Source organism: Papio anubis, chromosome 14 (assembly GCF_008728515.1).
Source record: "Papio anubis isolate 15944 chromosome 14, Panubis1.0, whole genome shotgun sequence".
NCBI lineage: Eukaryota > Metazoa > Chordata > Mammalia > Primates > Cercopithecidae > Papio > Papio anubis.
Genome location: NC_044989.1, coordinates 79,615,828 through 79,633,796, shown reverse-complemented (window position 1 = coordinate 79,633,796; position 17,969 = coordinate 79,615,828). Strand labels below are relative to the sequence as shown.

Here is a 17,969-nt window from a genome sequence, read left to right as displayed (position 1 = left end):
AAGAAATATATTGATTGAGCCACATTTACAAAAATCAGCAAATTCTGGCACCTGAACACAATGTCTGCTATGCTCACTGTATTTGCTCGAATATCTGATACTTTTAACACCTGTGATCTGGAAGCAACAGAGTGAGGGATCAGGTGGAACTGGAAAATGTGGCCAAAGAGGGTAACAAAAAATAACTGACATTAACTGAGCACTAATTATGAGCCAGGGACTGTGCTAAGCACTTTACATACATGACCTTGTGCAATACTCTCAAAATCTCTATGGGGCGGGTTCTATTGCTATTCCAGTTTTATAGATGAGAAAGTCAAGGTTTAGAGAGTCTAATTAACTTGCTCAAGAGGCAGATCATATAAATTCAGTTGTGTCTGACTGACAGTGAAGTTTATTTTTCATGACTATATCACATAACCTTTCAAGGAAAAAAGCTTGCAAGTTGATGGAGATAAAGTTTCAGGCTCGGTTTTGAAAGAATAAAGATGAAATTAGGCTTTTCTTAGAATGCTGCCTCCACATGTGTAGAGAGCTATCCAGGGTGCTTCGAAGTCCAAAATAACAGAAAACATGAGTAAGACTTTGGCATTCAGTTGATTTCTCACATAGAGTAAGTCCTCTACTAGTAGACAGAGATGTTGGTTTAAATTTTCTGGTATAAGATTCAAAATGAGACATTAATTTTAAAGAGGTGGCAAAACAAAACAAAACAAAACAGCCACAAAACAAATGTTGGCATGGGATCTAATGGTGTTGTTATATTCTATATAAAAGGCTTATTCAATGAAAGCCTTAACAAGTGTTGCAAAACTCTGCACATAGGTTTGCAGAAGCACTTTCATTGCTTGTTCATACTTTCTGCTTGTTCTGCACGTAGTATCTCATTATGACCATTTTCCAGTGGAAACCAATCTCATTCCTCACTTAATTCTATAACTCAAATATTACTCATTTGTCAAACTCCAGCTTAAAGATGTCCCTAGCAGGACACATATGTTTGTGTGAACTCATTGAATGATATCCAAACCATGCATGCATGCATGCATGTCATTGCATGTAAGTTTTACATAAAATAATGAATGAATATTGAAATTTAGTTAATAAGATGCATAGTAAAATATTGGTATATATGTCTCCAACTTACACTGAAATTTATCAAAAACTAAGATGGGTTGATGGATAATAGAGCAATGCATAGATGTATAGGTAATTGATGAAACAGAGAGTAAACTGTTAATAGTGGAGACTGGGTGATAGATGTTTGAATGTTCATGGTAAAATTCCTTCAGTCTTCAATATGATTGAAATGTCAATGATAAAGTGTTGAAAATAAGGTTAATACTCACATATACGAACATCTCAGTGATTCATTGGTTTGATAGAATTAACAGATTCATTTTGATTTACTCATTAATGGGAAAGTAATCATTAAAATATCTGAGGCTGTTCTGACAATCAACAGACATAATCCTTCATGCACCAACAGATATATACACACAAATACATATATATATATATTTAGATATCTTAAAAGCTATTAGAAATTTGAAAAAAATTGATAGAAGCGCAATTATCATTGAATACTTTGGCAAAACTTTCAGATCAGAAATACGCAACTGAAGAATGCTTTTATCTCAACATATTGCTGATTTCAAAGTCTGTCTCCCTCTTCTGTCTTCAGTTCAAAATTATGTTCCTGTAATGGGCCGCCTAAATTAGAATCATTTGCAATATTAATTAAATCTGCAGATTGCAAGAAGCACTCTATTAATCTCTAAGGGGTTGAGTCCAGAAATCTGTTCTCCTAACAATTCTCATGTTTGGCGCTTAGGCCATTTATTGGGGTAAATAAGGAGATAGATATATTTTCCTATGCTTATGCATTAGGGATTTTGGTTGAGAAGCAGTGCCACCAACTGTCAGCTTAGGTCATTCACCAGTCAATAATGTTGCATTTATATTTTCCCGGGTGTGGGGAAATAGGAGAATGGAAATAGAAAGGAGAGAAACAATTGGTGGATATATGGGCAATTAGCAGAAAGAGTTCTATCCCTGGAGTACTGTCTTACTGATGGGTGACCGATAGCATGTGCCTACTGAAAATAGACTGATGAGAGAAATTGAACTATGCTCAGTAACTGCTTGGTCTAACTGGGAAAACATGGTCTCCACTCTGCTAAAGATCAATTCTGAGAAGGAAGAGTTCACAATGTACCCTAAGACAATTCATAGACTGAAGAAGGAAAAAGAACTGTCTTAGTCCCTCCAGGATGTTATAACAAAGCAACATAGACTGGGTGGCTTATAACCAATAGAAATTTACTTCTTACAGTTCTGGAGGCTGGAAGTTTGAGATCAGGGTGCCAGCATTGTTGGATTTTGGTGAGGATTCTTTTCTGGGTTGCATGTAGACTGCCAACTGCTTGTTGTGACTTAACATAGTGGACAGTGAGAGAGTTCTCTGGGTCCTCTTGTATTATTTATTTATTTATTTTAGAGATGGGATCTCACTCTGTTGCCCAGGCTGGACAGCAGTGGCACAAACATAGCTCACTGTGACCTAAAGCTCCTGGGCTCAAGCAGTCCTCTTTCCTCAGCTCTTGAGTAGCTGGGACTACAGATGTGCTCCACCACTTGCACCATGCCTGGCTAATTAAAAAAAAAACAAACAAAACTTTTTTTACAGACAGGGTATCTCTATGTTTCCAAGGCTGGCCTCAAACATTGGACTCAGCAATTCTTTCACCTTGTGCTTCCAAAGTTCTGGGATTGCAGATGAGAGCCACTGTGTTTGGTCTGGGAGCTCTTTCATAAGGGCGCTAATGCCATTCATGAGAGAGCTCCACCTTCTGATCTAATCACCTCCCAAAGGCCCCACCTCCTAATGCCATCACATTGGGAATTAAGATGTGAACCTATTAATTATAGGGGAGACATAAATATTCAATCTATAACAATAACAGAGAGAGAGAGAGAGAGAATAAAGGAAGACAGGAAGAAAAGAAGGCAGGAGGAGGAATGAGGGAGGGAGAAAGTAACCCTTGAAACTGATGTGAGTGCTCCAAGTAGAAGTATGTGCAAGCATTGATCTATGTAATATTTTTCTGGTTAACTTCTCAGGTCCCCCACCTGTGCTATCAACAGAAGATCCAGTATCTGTGGAAAGCTGGATGGGGTCAGCTGGCTCCTGCTCCTCACTGCCATGTGGCACCACTGCTGATATTGACATTGGCCCTGCACCACACAGCAGCAGCCCTGTGTGCCCTGCGTAGAGTGCCTGTCTGAACCAGATTCCTATACTGTCTTTGAAAAAGGATGAACTCATTCCCTCAGTCAAGGGTCATAAACTGGCCACCTGTGTGCCAGATCTGACCCTCAGTAGTGGTGTATTTGACAACACACATTTCATGGCTAACATTACTGTCTCTGTTTTACACACAGCCTCATAGAAGCCTTTATATCGCCTGCCTGGTGTCTCGAAGCGTTTGGGTTATAATCCTGGTCCTGGTGCTGGGTCTAATCAGAGAAGCAGCATGCTTTGATTCCCAATTACGGGGCTCTCTGAACTTGGGATTTTCAGGTGATATACACAGCCAGTTCTGAGAACTCTCTCCTGGAATGGGGCAACATTTCCATCTCTTCGCAGAGATCTATGCTAGGGACTGGGCGGCTTTTTCATTTCATCTCTTGACACAGAAAAGGCCTGATTAAATCCTTTCTTTGAGTAATAGTACTATATAGCCACGCAGCCTATACCCTCTACACTTCTGAGAGTCGTTATTTTCCATGACCACAAGTGTCCTCAGGTACCCTCCTGGGCTGGTGGTAGAGAGGCTCTCACATTCAAGGACTCAAATCAAAGTGAATTTTCTGGCAGCTTTTCTCACTAGAGAAGATTATCTGTGACTGAGCTGCCTACAAGCCATATAGATACAAACTTTTATCGCTAATGCCAAGGCTTAGAGGGATATATTAATAGCTCTAATAAATTTATTCTTAGACTTATTGTTTCATGGGCTAGTGAGTCTTTGCTACTGGAGACAATATAAACTTGTCAGGTTAAAAAAATTTTTTTTGCCAAGCTAGCACATTAAAAAGATCTCCTAAAGCTATCATTTTATGAGGATGATTATAAACACTTCTGTGATGAATATCACCGTAATAAACTGTAAAGTACAACTGCAAGTATACCCATAGAGTGAATTCCTACACTCAGAAATTTTTATTTTTGGTAGCTGCAGTGGCTCATGCCTGTAATCCCAGGACTTTGGGAAGTCGAGGCAGGAGGATTGCTTGAGGCCAGAAGTTTGAGACAAGTCTGGGAAACACAGCAAGACCCCATCTCTACAAAACAAAACAAAACAAAAATAATATAGGACCGCATGGAGGTGCAGGTCTGTAGTTGCAGCTACTTGGCTGAGGCAGGGAGATCGCCTGAGCCCAGGAGCTCGAGGCTGCAGCAGTGAGCAGTGATTGTGCCACTGCATTCCAGCCTGGGCAACACAGCAAGACCTGTGTCAAACAAAACAAAAACAAAACAAAACAAACAAAAAAAAGTTGAGTTTTTTTAGCTTATTATTGCTGTAATACAATTATTGAATTTTTTCCTTTATTTTGTAATTGACTTGCTTTCTAACAATTTTATAATATAATGGTTTTTGTGCTAGAAGTCACTACTGAGTTAACAAAATCTCCCAACACACTGAAGCAGCATTTTGAGAAACGTGATTTCAATCTCAATGTTTACTGCTTGTTTATTTCTCAGTATTTATTATTATCACCTCATCTATGATCCCTTCCAATTGGGAAAGATGAACAATGTGCGCAGAGTCGTGCAGAGATAAATACATACCTGTTTATCTTTCCTACAGCTCTCAGGTGAAGCTTTAATTATTTTGTGAAACAGTTAAAAATTTGGCTAAGGTCATGCTAGAGTATAATTTATGGATTTCTATGAATGTGGATCATTTTTCTCAATTTCCCAGTTTCTATGAGGAGAGATTTTTCCCTAGACAATCTGGCCAACCTTTAAGGTTTTCTACTGAAGTGGAATACCTTGTCATGTAGAGAATGTACAACGCCCATCTGCTCACTGTAAACAACCTTCTATCGCCCTTCCTGCCTCCTCCATCTGGTCCTTCTCACTGGGGCCAGCTGCCCACAACATGTACCCCTGTGGCCTGCCTTTATGTCCTGTAATTCTTACAGGGACTCGCCCCAGAGGAGGCCCGAGGCTTCCCAGAGCTGCTTGTTGAGGTGGTAGAAAGTCTACTTTGGGATTCAATATTGGAATTTCTATCATTCCTGCACCACAAAGCCACACTTGTAAACAGTTCTGCCAGTGAAAAAGCAGATGCTTTTGTCTTCATCTGCCTTCCACCATTAGCAATATCTTAATTAGTTCCAAACTTAGTTAGAATAAGAGATTTTAATTTTTCTACCCTTTGAATCACTCAGAACTCATCTATTCAGTATATATTTACATATATATACACACATACATATATATAAAAAGCCAATTTTGAGAATTGTGGGTTAGATTTGGGGGAAGCGCTGATTAAGAGTTGAATCAGTCGAAGAAAATGCCAAATATACTAGAATTTACAACATGAACTCTAACGAAAATGCAGAGTGGATCTGCAGAGCAGGCAATATCAACAGAAAAATGTGTAGATGAATAGGAAGACTCCTAGAAGGATATGAGTTTCAGCAGCACTTTAAAGCAAAGAGCGCTTTCGAATCGCAGAATAAAGGAAGAAGGGATGAATTTCAGGTGCCAAAAGCTCCTAAAGATTTTTGCTGTTCACGGAAGGGTCACCAAAAGGATGTCTCTATCCCCAAATGGCAAAGACAACGCACTTATTCTCAGCGTTAGCCCAGACACTCACTGTTCCTCCTCTGAAAATTCGTTTGCCTTGCTCCATGGGTGTGTTTTAGCAACTGCAATTTTTAAACTTGCAGATACTTTATATAAACTACGAATTGAGCTTTTATGATCCACGAATATCATGGATTTACCACTTCCAGGGTACTTGTGGTTGTAAATACACGTTGGTTTCAATTTTCGAGGCCATATTCTAATAGGCCACAAGATGGCGGTATTCCTGCGTACAAGCAGATCCTTAAAGTGACCTGAACCTCACAAGTTTAACAAATTAAGCAGTCATTAGCCAGATATGGCTATTTAAATTTAAATTTATTAAACGAAAGTAAAATAAAAAGAATTAACTCTTCAGTTGCAACAGCCACATATCAAGAACTCAATAGCCACATGAGGGCAGAGGTTACTCTCTAGAGGACGGTGCGAAGTAAAACATTTCCATTTTCACAAAGTTTTAAATTAGATTGTTTTCCCATTTAAAAAGGGCGGAGGCTTTAGAAAGTGCTGATTCTTTCTATAATTTATAACACTGAACAAATGGAAACATTTAAATGTTCAGCAATGGAATATTGGTCATCTAAATTGTGATATAAATTATATAACGAAATATTACGTAGCCATTAAGGATAATGTTTTCTTAGAATGTGAAGGATGCTCATGGTGCAATTTTATGGACAAAGTAGGAGGAAGTAAAGGCGTTTACATATGTATAAATACATATATGAAATATATCATTCAAAATGTGGCAATTTTGTACTATACATACATACTCATACCCTTGCATAGAAAGAAAGGAGATCATAATATTACCATTACCAGAGATTAACTGTGGGTGGTAAAATTATGGAGGATTTTATTTTCCTTTTAGAACTTTCTTTTATTTTCCATTTTTCTCCCAGGATTAGAAAACAAGTATCAATCAAACATTGCCATAAAAACAGTATAAAAGGTTTTGAACTTTAGCAAAAGCTACATAACCTCTGAAAGATTCTGGTAATTCACTTTTTGAAAACTTTAAAGCAGAACACATTCATAATTATGCATAATTACTATCACCAACGCAGTTTCCAAGATCTGATTTGTGCCATGTTGCTCAGGCCTGAGAGGGCAGTCTCTGATCCTCTCTGTAGTGCTAGAGTAGTTTAATACCCGAACCCAGTGTTCCATTCTCCATGCAAACATTAGGAAGCAAACTGGAAACACATTTTATACTGTCAAAACTGTCCTAAATGAGAGTCTCTTCCGAGCCCGTGTTGCTACTCCTTAACTCACAAACATTCATTTTTCACTGGCACTTCCAGAAATGAAGGAGGCTGCGTGCAGTGGCTCACGCCTATAATCCCAGCTCTTTGGGAGGCTGAGGCGGGAGGATTGCTTGAGGCCGGGAGTTCACGACCAGCCTGGGCAACATAGCAAGATCCTGTCTCTAAAAAAAAATACACATACACACACACGCGCGCGCACACACACACACACACACACACACAGAGAGAGAGAGAAAAGTTCATGAAGATTCTGGTACCTGGCTTAGGAAAGGAAGCTCAGACTCTACTGGACCCCTGTGCTTCTGTCTTTCCACTTCCTGCCTTTGGGCAGGGTGAGGGAAGCCCTAGATGCAGCAGGCAGCCTGCTCTGTCAGAGAGATGGGCTTGGCTGGGATCAGAGACTTACCAATTTCTAGGTTTATGCCTTATGTTCTGTAAGCTTCAGTTTTTTTTATTTCTAAACTGGAGGAAGCATGGGAGGCTTTTGTGGGACTGCAATACTTTAAGTTGAATTTCCTGAATCATGGAAGAAATCGTTTTTTTAAATTTTATTATGTAGATGTTCATTCAATTAACAACCTCTTTTTTCCTCCTTTCATCAAATATTTTAAGCATGTGCTCCGTGCCTCTATGTGGAGCGACATGCCAGAGTTAACGAAGTAAACAACAATGTCTGCCTTCAAGAAGTTTAGTGTCTAGACCTGGGAGAGAGAAAATAGGAATTGGGGTAGATAGGATGTTAGAATGAGGTTTTGTGTTTATCTGGCTAAGTCAGGCTATATTTTCAATTTGTGTAGCTGTGGATGTCATAGGCTTTGATTTCCTCTAGAATCCTTGTTTTTGTTTCCCCTGTTGTCTTTGGAATAATACCCTAAAAACCCCTTCTTAAAGATAGTCTGTGTTTTCAGCTCTCAGTTGTACAGTTTGCTGGAGAGTTTCATACCCAGAGGCAATGGTACAATTACTGGTGGGGAAATAAATGGTTATCTTTACTAAATAGAAAGGAAGTCATGAAAATTGTTTTTTTGAGGCGAGTCTGGGGCTGTTGCCCGGGCTGGAGTGCAGTGGTAGCGTCTCGGCTCTGCAAGCTCTCCGCTTCCGGGTTAGCATGTTCCTGCCTCAGCCTCCTGGGCTGGGACTACAGGCCCACTGCCGGCTAATTTTTGTATTTTTTGAGAGCGAAGGGGTTTCTGTGGTCTCGATCTCCTGACAATGATCAGCCCATACCGGCCTCATTTAAGTGCTGGGATTACAGGCGTGAGCCACCGCGCCCGGCAAAAGTAACATTTAAACAAATATCCACTTAAAATCATGGATGCCTCCTCAAGAAGCTCACATTTGAAGAGTATTTGAAATAAATGTAAGACCTAGAAATTGATTTATATGCTCTCAGTTTTGAATTCCAGTTTTGATTTTATATTTGGGAAGTTTCAGGTAGACAGGAAGTAGAAGCAGAGCCTCTGGTATTTGTGGGGAGAAAATAAAGCTATTGAAGAGATAAAGCTACAGTGCTTCATTTTTCCTCCCCTAGGTGGGAGAGGGAGGACTTCAGAGACACTGGGATTTGTAATGGGGGGAAGAAAATGTAGGGGCAAGTTGCATCATCTCTTGGGAATACGGGGGTCGGGGGACACATGGGAATCTCTGGGAGCCTCTAGGAGAAGCATTGATGTCCTCACTTGCTCCAGGTGATGGGAACAGGCGGTCAGCAGCAGTAGGAGGTATCTGGAGGGGTAACTTGGTGCAGGGCTCCTGGCAACCAACTAGGGTAGACACTCTACAACAGAGATCAGAGGCGATATGAAGACCTTCCCCTATTGCCACAGAAACAAAATATCCTCTCCTCCCATGCATGCAACACCAACCCAAAAGAAACTGAAGACGGGACTCAATTTATAAGCCTGAACTAAGATTAATAGATTGGGTTAAATGTTTTTCTCCTCTTCTCCTCACCACTCCCTTACACACTGTGTGTGGGTGTGTTTGTGTGTGTGCTGTGGGAGGGGACAGTCAAGAGGCAATCACATCATTCCAGGTATAAAAAAAAAAAAAAAAATGAACTGTATTTCTCTGTACATTTAAATGTAATGAATATATTTGTAATTCTAATATGCACTTTTATTTTAATCATATAAACTGTATCTATTTTTTTTTCTTTTATTTAAGCTGTTCCCTCAAATCCCTGTCTTTTTAAGAAAAAGTTCTCTTACTATTTGCAAATACTTTCAAATACTATTTGGGTACCTAATGAGTGTGCAACATTGTGTTAGATGTTGACAAACCTTGACATGGGTTCCTAGCCTGGAATGGAGGCCTGACTTAACTTCTGCTTAAACACTCACACACACACACACACACACACACACACACACACACACACACACAATATAGCTTGACTCTGTAATCTAAAATTGGGCACCTAGTGTTTGCCTTCTGGTAGAAACAGTGGATGGTCATAATTCCTGTCATTAATTTCCAGTATCCCTGCCACCCCCTCCACCCCTCAACCCCCCAACACACACACACACACACACACACACACAGAGAGACTACCAAGAAAACTGTTGATCAGGCAAATGAGAGATTTTAAACTTATTGCAGCTAGGTAGGCATTTTAATAGATGTTTACAGGATTTTTAGGCCTGAACTGGGTGATTTTAAGTCAAGTCCAGCATGAAAGGGAACTGATGTAGTTGGGCAACTCGTGATATGAGTAGCTTTGCATTGGTGATAATGCTAGTGAAAAATCTTCAAGGATCCTTAAGGAGTAATAGTTCAGTCCTGATAAATAAGCTCTTTTAATTGGCTCACAGTCTCATCTTCCAGGTGCGTGTATTTTCTGAGGCATCTAGTTAACTACAAACACAGGAAAGTATTTCTGGTCCCAGTATTGCTTAACAGTGAATCATTGGTTTCCATTCTCATTAGTGTTAAAAGATAGTTTACAGAAAAAGGTAGAATCATGACTCGCACTGATATAAGAATAAACGTGTGTGAAAAGATTGCATTTTACTCATTTAATGAGTTATAACCAGTTCAAAAGAGAAAGATAAAAAGAACAAATATGTATGGAGTAAAGAAAGTAAACTGCATGTGGAGACAAAACTGTTTTTTCCACCAGAGGGAGAACAGTCAATTAAAACTCTACTGAACAGGACAAAATTTGTCTGTCTATCCAGAGTCATAAAATAGCTTAAAGACAATAAAAAGCTAGAATCTTGTAACCAAGAAGGATGGGCCAAATATATACAATGTATACTTTTCTATAGAAATAGAGCTTTTTCTATATTGGCATGCTTTTTTAAAAATTTATTTTTTTATATATTTTTCATTTTGTTTTTCATTTGTGGAGACGGGGTTTAACTATGTTGCCTACGCTGGTCTTGAATTCCTGGACTCAAGCAATCTTCCTGCCTCTGCCTCCCAAAGTGCTGGAATTATAAGCGTGAGCCACCATGCCCAGCCTACGTGACTATCCTTTAAGGTTATTCACTACCAATATTTATTATCATGCAGCCGTTGCATGTCCTTCACATCCACATGAGTATCGTTACCAAATATTTTGATGAGGGTGTTTCTACCACATATCTCTGATTTACCCAGCTAGTCTCTGTCAAAGAAGGAAATGAGAGTAATATAAAGTTACTCATTCCTGATGAACCCATATTTGCACTTCTCTACAATCTTACATTAAATTTTAATTAATTTATAGTCACAACCTAGGTTTCAATGGCAAATTATGGCAGCTTACTCACAGCTGTACTGAGAAGGATAAATGAAGAGGGTCCTGAATGGGAACCAAAATACCCACTAATACAAAAAGCCTGAAAGAAGATGTGTAGCTTGACTGACAGCCAAGATTCAGCTCGAAGAATAAAAGAATTAACCACTTAGAGGAGCAATTACACCAAACTTACCCCAAGACACACAGCCAGTTAGCCACAGAGCCTAGTATTCAAATCCTAGCCCAATTCCAAGTACATATACTTTCCAGTGTATCTCTTATATTCCTTTTCCTCTCTTTTATTTCGAACTGGGTATCCTCCATACTAACAGAAATATAGATTTAGCTGAAAAAAAAATTATTCAAGTGATTAGATCAGTCAGCTTCTAGCAAACATATCCTTTCCCATCTAGGTGAGATGCACTTCATTATATGTTTCAAAAATCTAAATATTACTCATTTGCATCCATTGCAGAGCCATTCTATTTATCCCTTGTAAATACTAAATGCACAGGATAATTAAGGAAATGATCTTATTCAGGCTACTGCAATTGGAGAAATGCTCATTCATGATGGACGTTTTAAAGAAAAGGAAAGTGGCCTGGAGATTTACAGAGGCAGGTGGGCAACGGAGTCATCTGCATCATCTGTAAGTCTATGGAAATCAGAGGGAGAAGGGAGACTGGTCTTATCTTGAAAGATGTGAGGGCAGAGTAGACCTTGGTGGCTACCTGTTTCCCAGAAGGGTAGGGGTGTTTTTAAACTATCCAAGTGTTTCTGAGCCCACAAGGCTCAGGTAAAGTTTCACATCACTGCCACTCAAATTTTTCTCTCTACTCCAAATTGCAAAGGAAAATCTTGCAAAACAAGGCAGTTCTTTGGTGTCCTGCTGGAGACACCATGGTCCTAATGTTTTCCTCAGCCTCTTCTGGTGGACTCTTCCATCATCAGGGAATCATCAGAGAGGGGAAAAGCCAGCAAGTTTTACAGACTAAGAGAGATTTTCTGTCTCAGATTGGATCCATTTCTTGACTGGTCATACCAGCTCTGCAGGGAGCCACTTCTTGCTAAAAAGCCCCAAACCACCACTTGTTCTCCATGGCCCATGATGGAAACTTTCTTCACAAATGTTCATACATAGTTCTCTGCCTTTTGTGTCATTGGATTCTAGAAATCTGTAATTTTTGTGTGTTGAAGTGATAACCTAAGTAATGGTAATTTGGGCTGCAGATTTAAATGAGGGCCAACTGTGGCTGCAACTTTTCAGAAATTCTCATATTCTTATTATTTTCGATGTCACGACAAAATTTTTGTCATTACTTGAAGGTAGAAGGAGAATGGGGGATTACTTCTGGTTCTCCTTTACCTTAAGGGGTAGCTTTAGGTTAAAGAGGTGGTGGTCTCCTATTGGACTACCTAGGTGAAACCCGGGCTTTGAATTGCATATTCTGCCTTCATGAAGTCTATAGCCATACTCGAAGAAATGTCCAGAATTAATACTCAGTTTTGCCTGTTTTGCAAATATTCCCAGGACAAAAGTGGCTGTAGTGCTGAGACTCTAGTCATAATTCACTTAGATTTTATCATAATAATTTCTTACCATTTTGTCATTTGTTTGATGCTTTAGAGAGGTATTTTTTAATAGACTATCTGGCACTTTTAGTTGTTTTCCATCAGAGAGTTTGTCCAAACAATGTAGTTTGACACATTGCCAGAAACAGAACCTCCACTGGGCCTTCCAAGGGAGGAGATGTGATACTGTCACCTACACTCAGGGTATTTTTGGTTGCTAAGAAGAGAAAGCATAACTCAGCTTACACAGTAAATGATCAAGTAGCTGAAGGATGCAGGGATTAGAGTGGCCTTCAGGAGTAGTTTGATCAGGAATCTATCTTTATCCTCTATGATTTTATTGATTCTGCCCTTTTTAGTATGTTGGCATCATTCTCCAGTTGGCTTTATGAGATGAATGCTAAAAGAGATTGGTACTATATCTTCCTCACTCACAGTTATGGGGAAAGGATGGCTGCTTCCAACAAACACTGAACTTATCACTGTGTCTGGAGAATTTAATTATTGTAGCTTGCTTAGTTCATTTAAGCTCCTCCTGAAGCTGGGGATGTATCATCGTCACTCCTATCAAAGTTGCTACACAAAGAAGATGAACAAATGAATATTCAGGAGTCAAAATGGTGAGAAAGGAGAGGAGAATAGGAAAGTTTAAAAGCTCCAAGTGTGAGAGAAGAGAGCCAAAAGATCAAAAAGGTGCATAAAAAGCACACCGGGACTGACAAAGATTGACCTCCCAGTGTCGCTGAGGACTGGCCCATTTATCTTCACATGACTATGGAAAAGGTATTACATTTAAATATATTGACCCTGTAGCTCCAAATCAGAGAGTTCTGCTTCTTTGTATATTTAAAGGTACTGGTCAGGTTCTTTTTTATTTTTTTTTCTTATTCAAACATTATTATGTAAAGAAACTTTTTTCCATGATTGCTGCATTCAAACTCAGAACTGGACACTCTGTGTCCTAACACAGATCTAGGCACTTTCTGGGTGAGGAATCCAGTTCTTAAGTGCTTTATTTTATGAATGTCTATAAAGTACACAGTCATCTGGTAAATGAATGAAGAAACAAGCTAAAAAGCATATATACAGCAGACGTGTCACTCTTGTTGCTATTTTTACAATTTAATGACTGCTTTAAAAAGGGGATTTAAAACTTTTGACTGGTTTTTCAGCTTGTTAGGAAGGCAGAAACCTACAACTTTGAAGTCTAATGGGAAAAAAAAACAAGAAAGGGCCGGGCATTCAAAACCTGTGCAGGGAATATATTGAGAGATCTCAGACAAATTACTTCCTCCTCTCCCTGAACCAGTTTTCATCTTCAAATGATTGATGTGTCTTTATGTCAAAAATTAGATCATTGGCTTTTCAGGTTGCAGGGAATCGTATCAGGAAAAAGATCTTTACAGGCAAGTATGCTCTATTTCATTGACCCTTTCCCACTAGAAGCTTCCCGAAGCAATGGAGAAATGGTTTTACTATCAATGAAGGTTGCCAAGGGGAAATGAGGACCTATGCTTTGTGAACAACTGGGTTTTATCATCAGTTCAGACTTTCCTGTTGAAAAGTGAATTACTGTAATGAGCTCTTATGCATGCAGTCAAGCTGAAGAAATAGCAACAGCAGACTGGTTAACTAGAGAATCCTCTGTTCCTTAACAATCTTGTTTATGTCTATACTCTGAGGTTTTCAGAGCCCAAATATTTCATTGCCTCTCAAAGGGGCTGTTGTAACTATCTATTGCTGAGTAACAAACCACTGCAAACTTCACAGCATAAAAGAACAGTAGCTGTTTATGATTGTTATCTTTCACAGTTCTGGGTGTTGACCATGCCTAGTTAGACAGCTCTTGCTGAAGGTGTGAGTCGTTTGGAAGATTTTTCTCTCATGTCCTGGGAAGATTCAAATATCTGGAGGCTGGAACAGCTGGGATACCTAAAGAATCTCTCCATGTGGTCTCTTCAGCATGGTATCTTCAGGGTAGCTTATTTTTTATATGGAAGCTCCAGTCTGCCACAGTATGTGTCCTGAGAGAGAGCCACAAAGAAGTCATATAACCTTCTATGACCCAACGTCGTATAATTCAGCAGTGCTGCTTCCATTGCATCCTATTATTTAGAATAACTGAGTTGTTAAATGCCATATTCAAAAGAGAAAACCTAAACTCCGCTTTCTGAGGGCTATTGCTCTAGTGTGAATGTTTTTGCCACTCCAAAATTGATGTGTTGGACGCCTAATTCTCAGTGCAACAGTGTTGGCAGGTGGTGCCTGATGCAAGGTATTTAGGCAATGAGAGCTCTGTCCTCAAGAGTCGACTAATTTCATTATGAAAAGGGCCTGTGGAGGTGGGTTTCCTCTCTTCTGCTCTTCTGCCATGTGAGAACATAGCATTCCTTTTCTCCAGAGGATGCAACAATCAAGGCACCACCTTGGAAGTAGGATACAGCCCTCACCAAATAACTGAACCTGCTGATGCCTTGATCTTGGACATCCCAGCCTCCAGAACTATGAGACATAAATTTACATTTTTAAAAAATAAATTACCTAGTCTCAGGCATTCTCTTATAGCAGCACAAAGAAGACTAACACAACTGGAATGTCAAATAACTATGGACATGTTTTAAAATCTCCACAAAGACTCATTTAATCATGCAAAACTCATTTCTTTAATGGGATTTTACAGAGTCTTATATCCAAAATAGAATAATTGCTGGTAGTATAAAGAGCTTCATTCGGAATCAGTTCCTTATATAACTAGAAATTGGCATACAAATCCATAAAAATTAAGCATTGGGAACATTAGGAGTAGAAAAAAAGAAATATCTGCAAAGGGGGAGAGGAAGGACTTGCCAGAGCATAACAAAAGAAATAGATGTCTGATTAAGAAAGAGCTGCCAAAAGGCAAAATAAATGGCAGGTCAGCATGGCATTCCTGAGCTGCAGCTTCTGTTGTGCCACTAGCCTTCAATGTGACTTTGGTTGACAGGCCACTTCCCCTATGGGACCTCTGTGTCCTCATTTGTAAAATACAATATTGAACTAGATAATTTCAAAGGCACCTTATGGCTCTGATATTCTGCAATCCCATTATTATTACTTTAAGTGCTGAAGCATTTCTTTAATAGCGAAGAAATTAAATGTCTTAACCCTTGGCTATTAATATCATCTGTTTCTACATTTAATGGGTTGAGACGAGTCACAGAGGATGAAAGACACCAATAGTTAAGGATGTCAGCAGAGGTGACAGCCGCTTCTACCTCAGGTGACCATGGGAAGCGACAGCTGGCATATTTTATACAATTCAGATGAGACAGGAAAGAACAAATGACACCTTTGGGCCTTCATTGGAAAAAAGTAGTCTAAAAGCATCAACTGCTATCCTTTGATGCTCAGATACTGCCTCCTAGTTAATGAAGGCAACAGTATAATTTAAGAGCAGTGGTTAGTGTTTTGACTAAGAAAAGGAGGACCTCAAAACTTGTTAACCTTTTGTTCTTGTCTCTTAAGAATTTTTGGATATGTTATGTGCAAAAAACATTTTTGCATTTTATTTAAAAACTATGCATTGTCTATCATATACACTTTTGGGCAGTGGGTTCCAGAGCCTGTTCATTGTCTTTGAGCTATTTTGCACCTGTTTTTCAACTGCAGGTAACTGATGGATATGCAAACTCCGTCTTGTCCAGCAGCATTTCCACTGGTTTCTCTCCCCACTGTGGAGAAAGTCTTTTTCCCTCCATCTGTAATTCAATTTCTTGACTCTATATGCTTGTGCTTTTTGACATTTACTTTGAACCAGTTCCCTTATATGAATTAAATAAAATCTTGAACATATGTTTTATTTATATGAGTCATGATTTTGCCATTTTCTGAACATTATTTTTTAATGAATTTGGATCTGAGCTTAGTTTAAAATAATAATTGGAGGGAGATTTAAACAGTTGTTTATTAGAAATGAACAGGATTTTGGAGATTTGAGGACTGCCAACTTTCAAAGAGGATAAAACATGCAACCCCAGAGCTGTGGGAAGTGACAAGAGAGTCCCAACAACTTGGCTACCTGTGGGGATGGGGAAGAAATGAGAGGTGAGGAAGATGGCAGGGAAGGCGAGAGAAGAGAGTAGTAGTGAGGAAGATGGCAGAGAAGAAAGACGAGATGTCAACTGAGAAATTCTACATGGAAGAAAGGAATTAAAGAACTTTAAATCCATTCAGATCTACTGGTAAACTACATTGATCTCTGTTTACTATGCTTCAGGACCCTCTTCTTTCACCTCAAAGCTTTGTTAAAAGCAACTGCACCCGCAGCTTTGCATTTGTGACCCTTTTGGGGATGAAATATGGAGATGTTATCTTTCATGGCTAGAGCCATATGAGAACAGTGGCTGGGCATGTGACAGAGAGATGCAGACTCTAGTAAAGACAAAACAAACAAACAAACAAAGAGACACAGAACCATAAGCCTTTCCACCTCCAAAATGTGTGGAAACCTAGTACAAGGGATGTAATATGAGCTATTCTCTCATACATACGATTAAAGAAAATGGTGACAGAAGCATTGAGGATGTGTTAATATCAAGGGAGCTGAAATTTAGCTTACAGGGAAAAGGGAGTTAAGTTTCTGATACGGTACATTCACATAATCTTTCTTATAACAACAAGAACAATTGTAAGAGCAATTAAAAAGTGCAACTGCCTGTAGTTCCAGCTGCTTGGGAGACTGAGGGAGGAGGATCACTTGAACTCAAGAATCCAAGGCTGCCATGAGCACCACTTCACTTCAGCCTGGGTGACAGAGTGAGACCCTGTCTCAAAAAAAAAAAAAAAAAAAAAAAAAAAACTGTGTGAAAATTATCTTTTTTGAAATCTGTCTGAGAGTACTGTGAAAGGAAAATAAATCTTGACACTCCAAAATCATCAAGCTAAAGAAGAAAATCAAGTTGGGAACTGTTTAGGGCAAGCCTGCTTCCCATTCTATTCAGTCATCCCTCTGAGGCTCACCTGAGACAAACACGTGTCTCATTGCTTCTTCTGCTCTATCATTTATGTAAAAATGCAGATCCACTGAGCTGGAGTAAATTGTGTATTCAATGGAAGGCTGATCAAGGACTCAAAAGAATACAATCATTTGTCTCTTATCTACTTCTAACCTGGAAGCCCCGACTTCCAGTTGTCCCACCTTACCAGACTGAACTAGTGTACATCTTACACATACTGATTGATGTCTCACGTCTCCCTCAAATGTATGAAAGCAAACTGTACCCCTGACCACCTTTGGTACATGTCTCAGGACTTCCTGAGGCTATGTTATGGGCACATCCTTAACCTTGGCAAAATAAACAATCTAAATTGACTGAGACCCGTCTCAGATATTTGGGGTTCACATTTTGGTAACCACAAAGGGATTCTGAGTGGAAGAGCTGCTAACCTTTGAGAAATCTCCTATTGGGGTTTGGTACCAGCTTGAGCTATCTTTATGGCTCAAAACGGTAGGACAATTTGCTGAGGCCTGGAAGCTCACCCTCCA

The 17,969-nt window shown here is 39.3% G+C and overlaps 1 long non-coding RNA gene across 1 annotated transcript in view; it reads right to left on the bottom strand.

The window, feature by feature from the left end:
* LOC108581689 overlaps positions 1 to 17,969 on the bottom strand; it is a 141,823-nt gene that overhangs the window by 106,628 nt on the left and 17,226 nt on the right. The window lies entirely within an intron of this gene.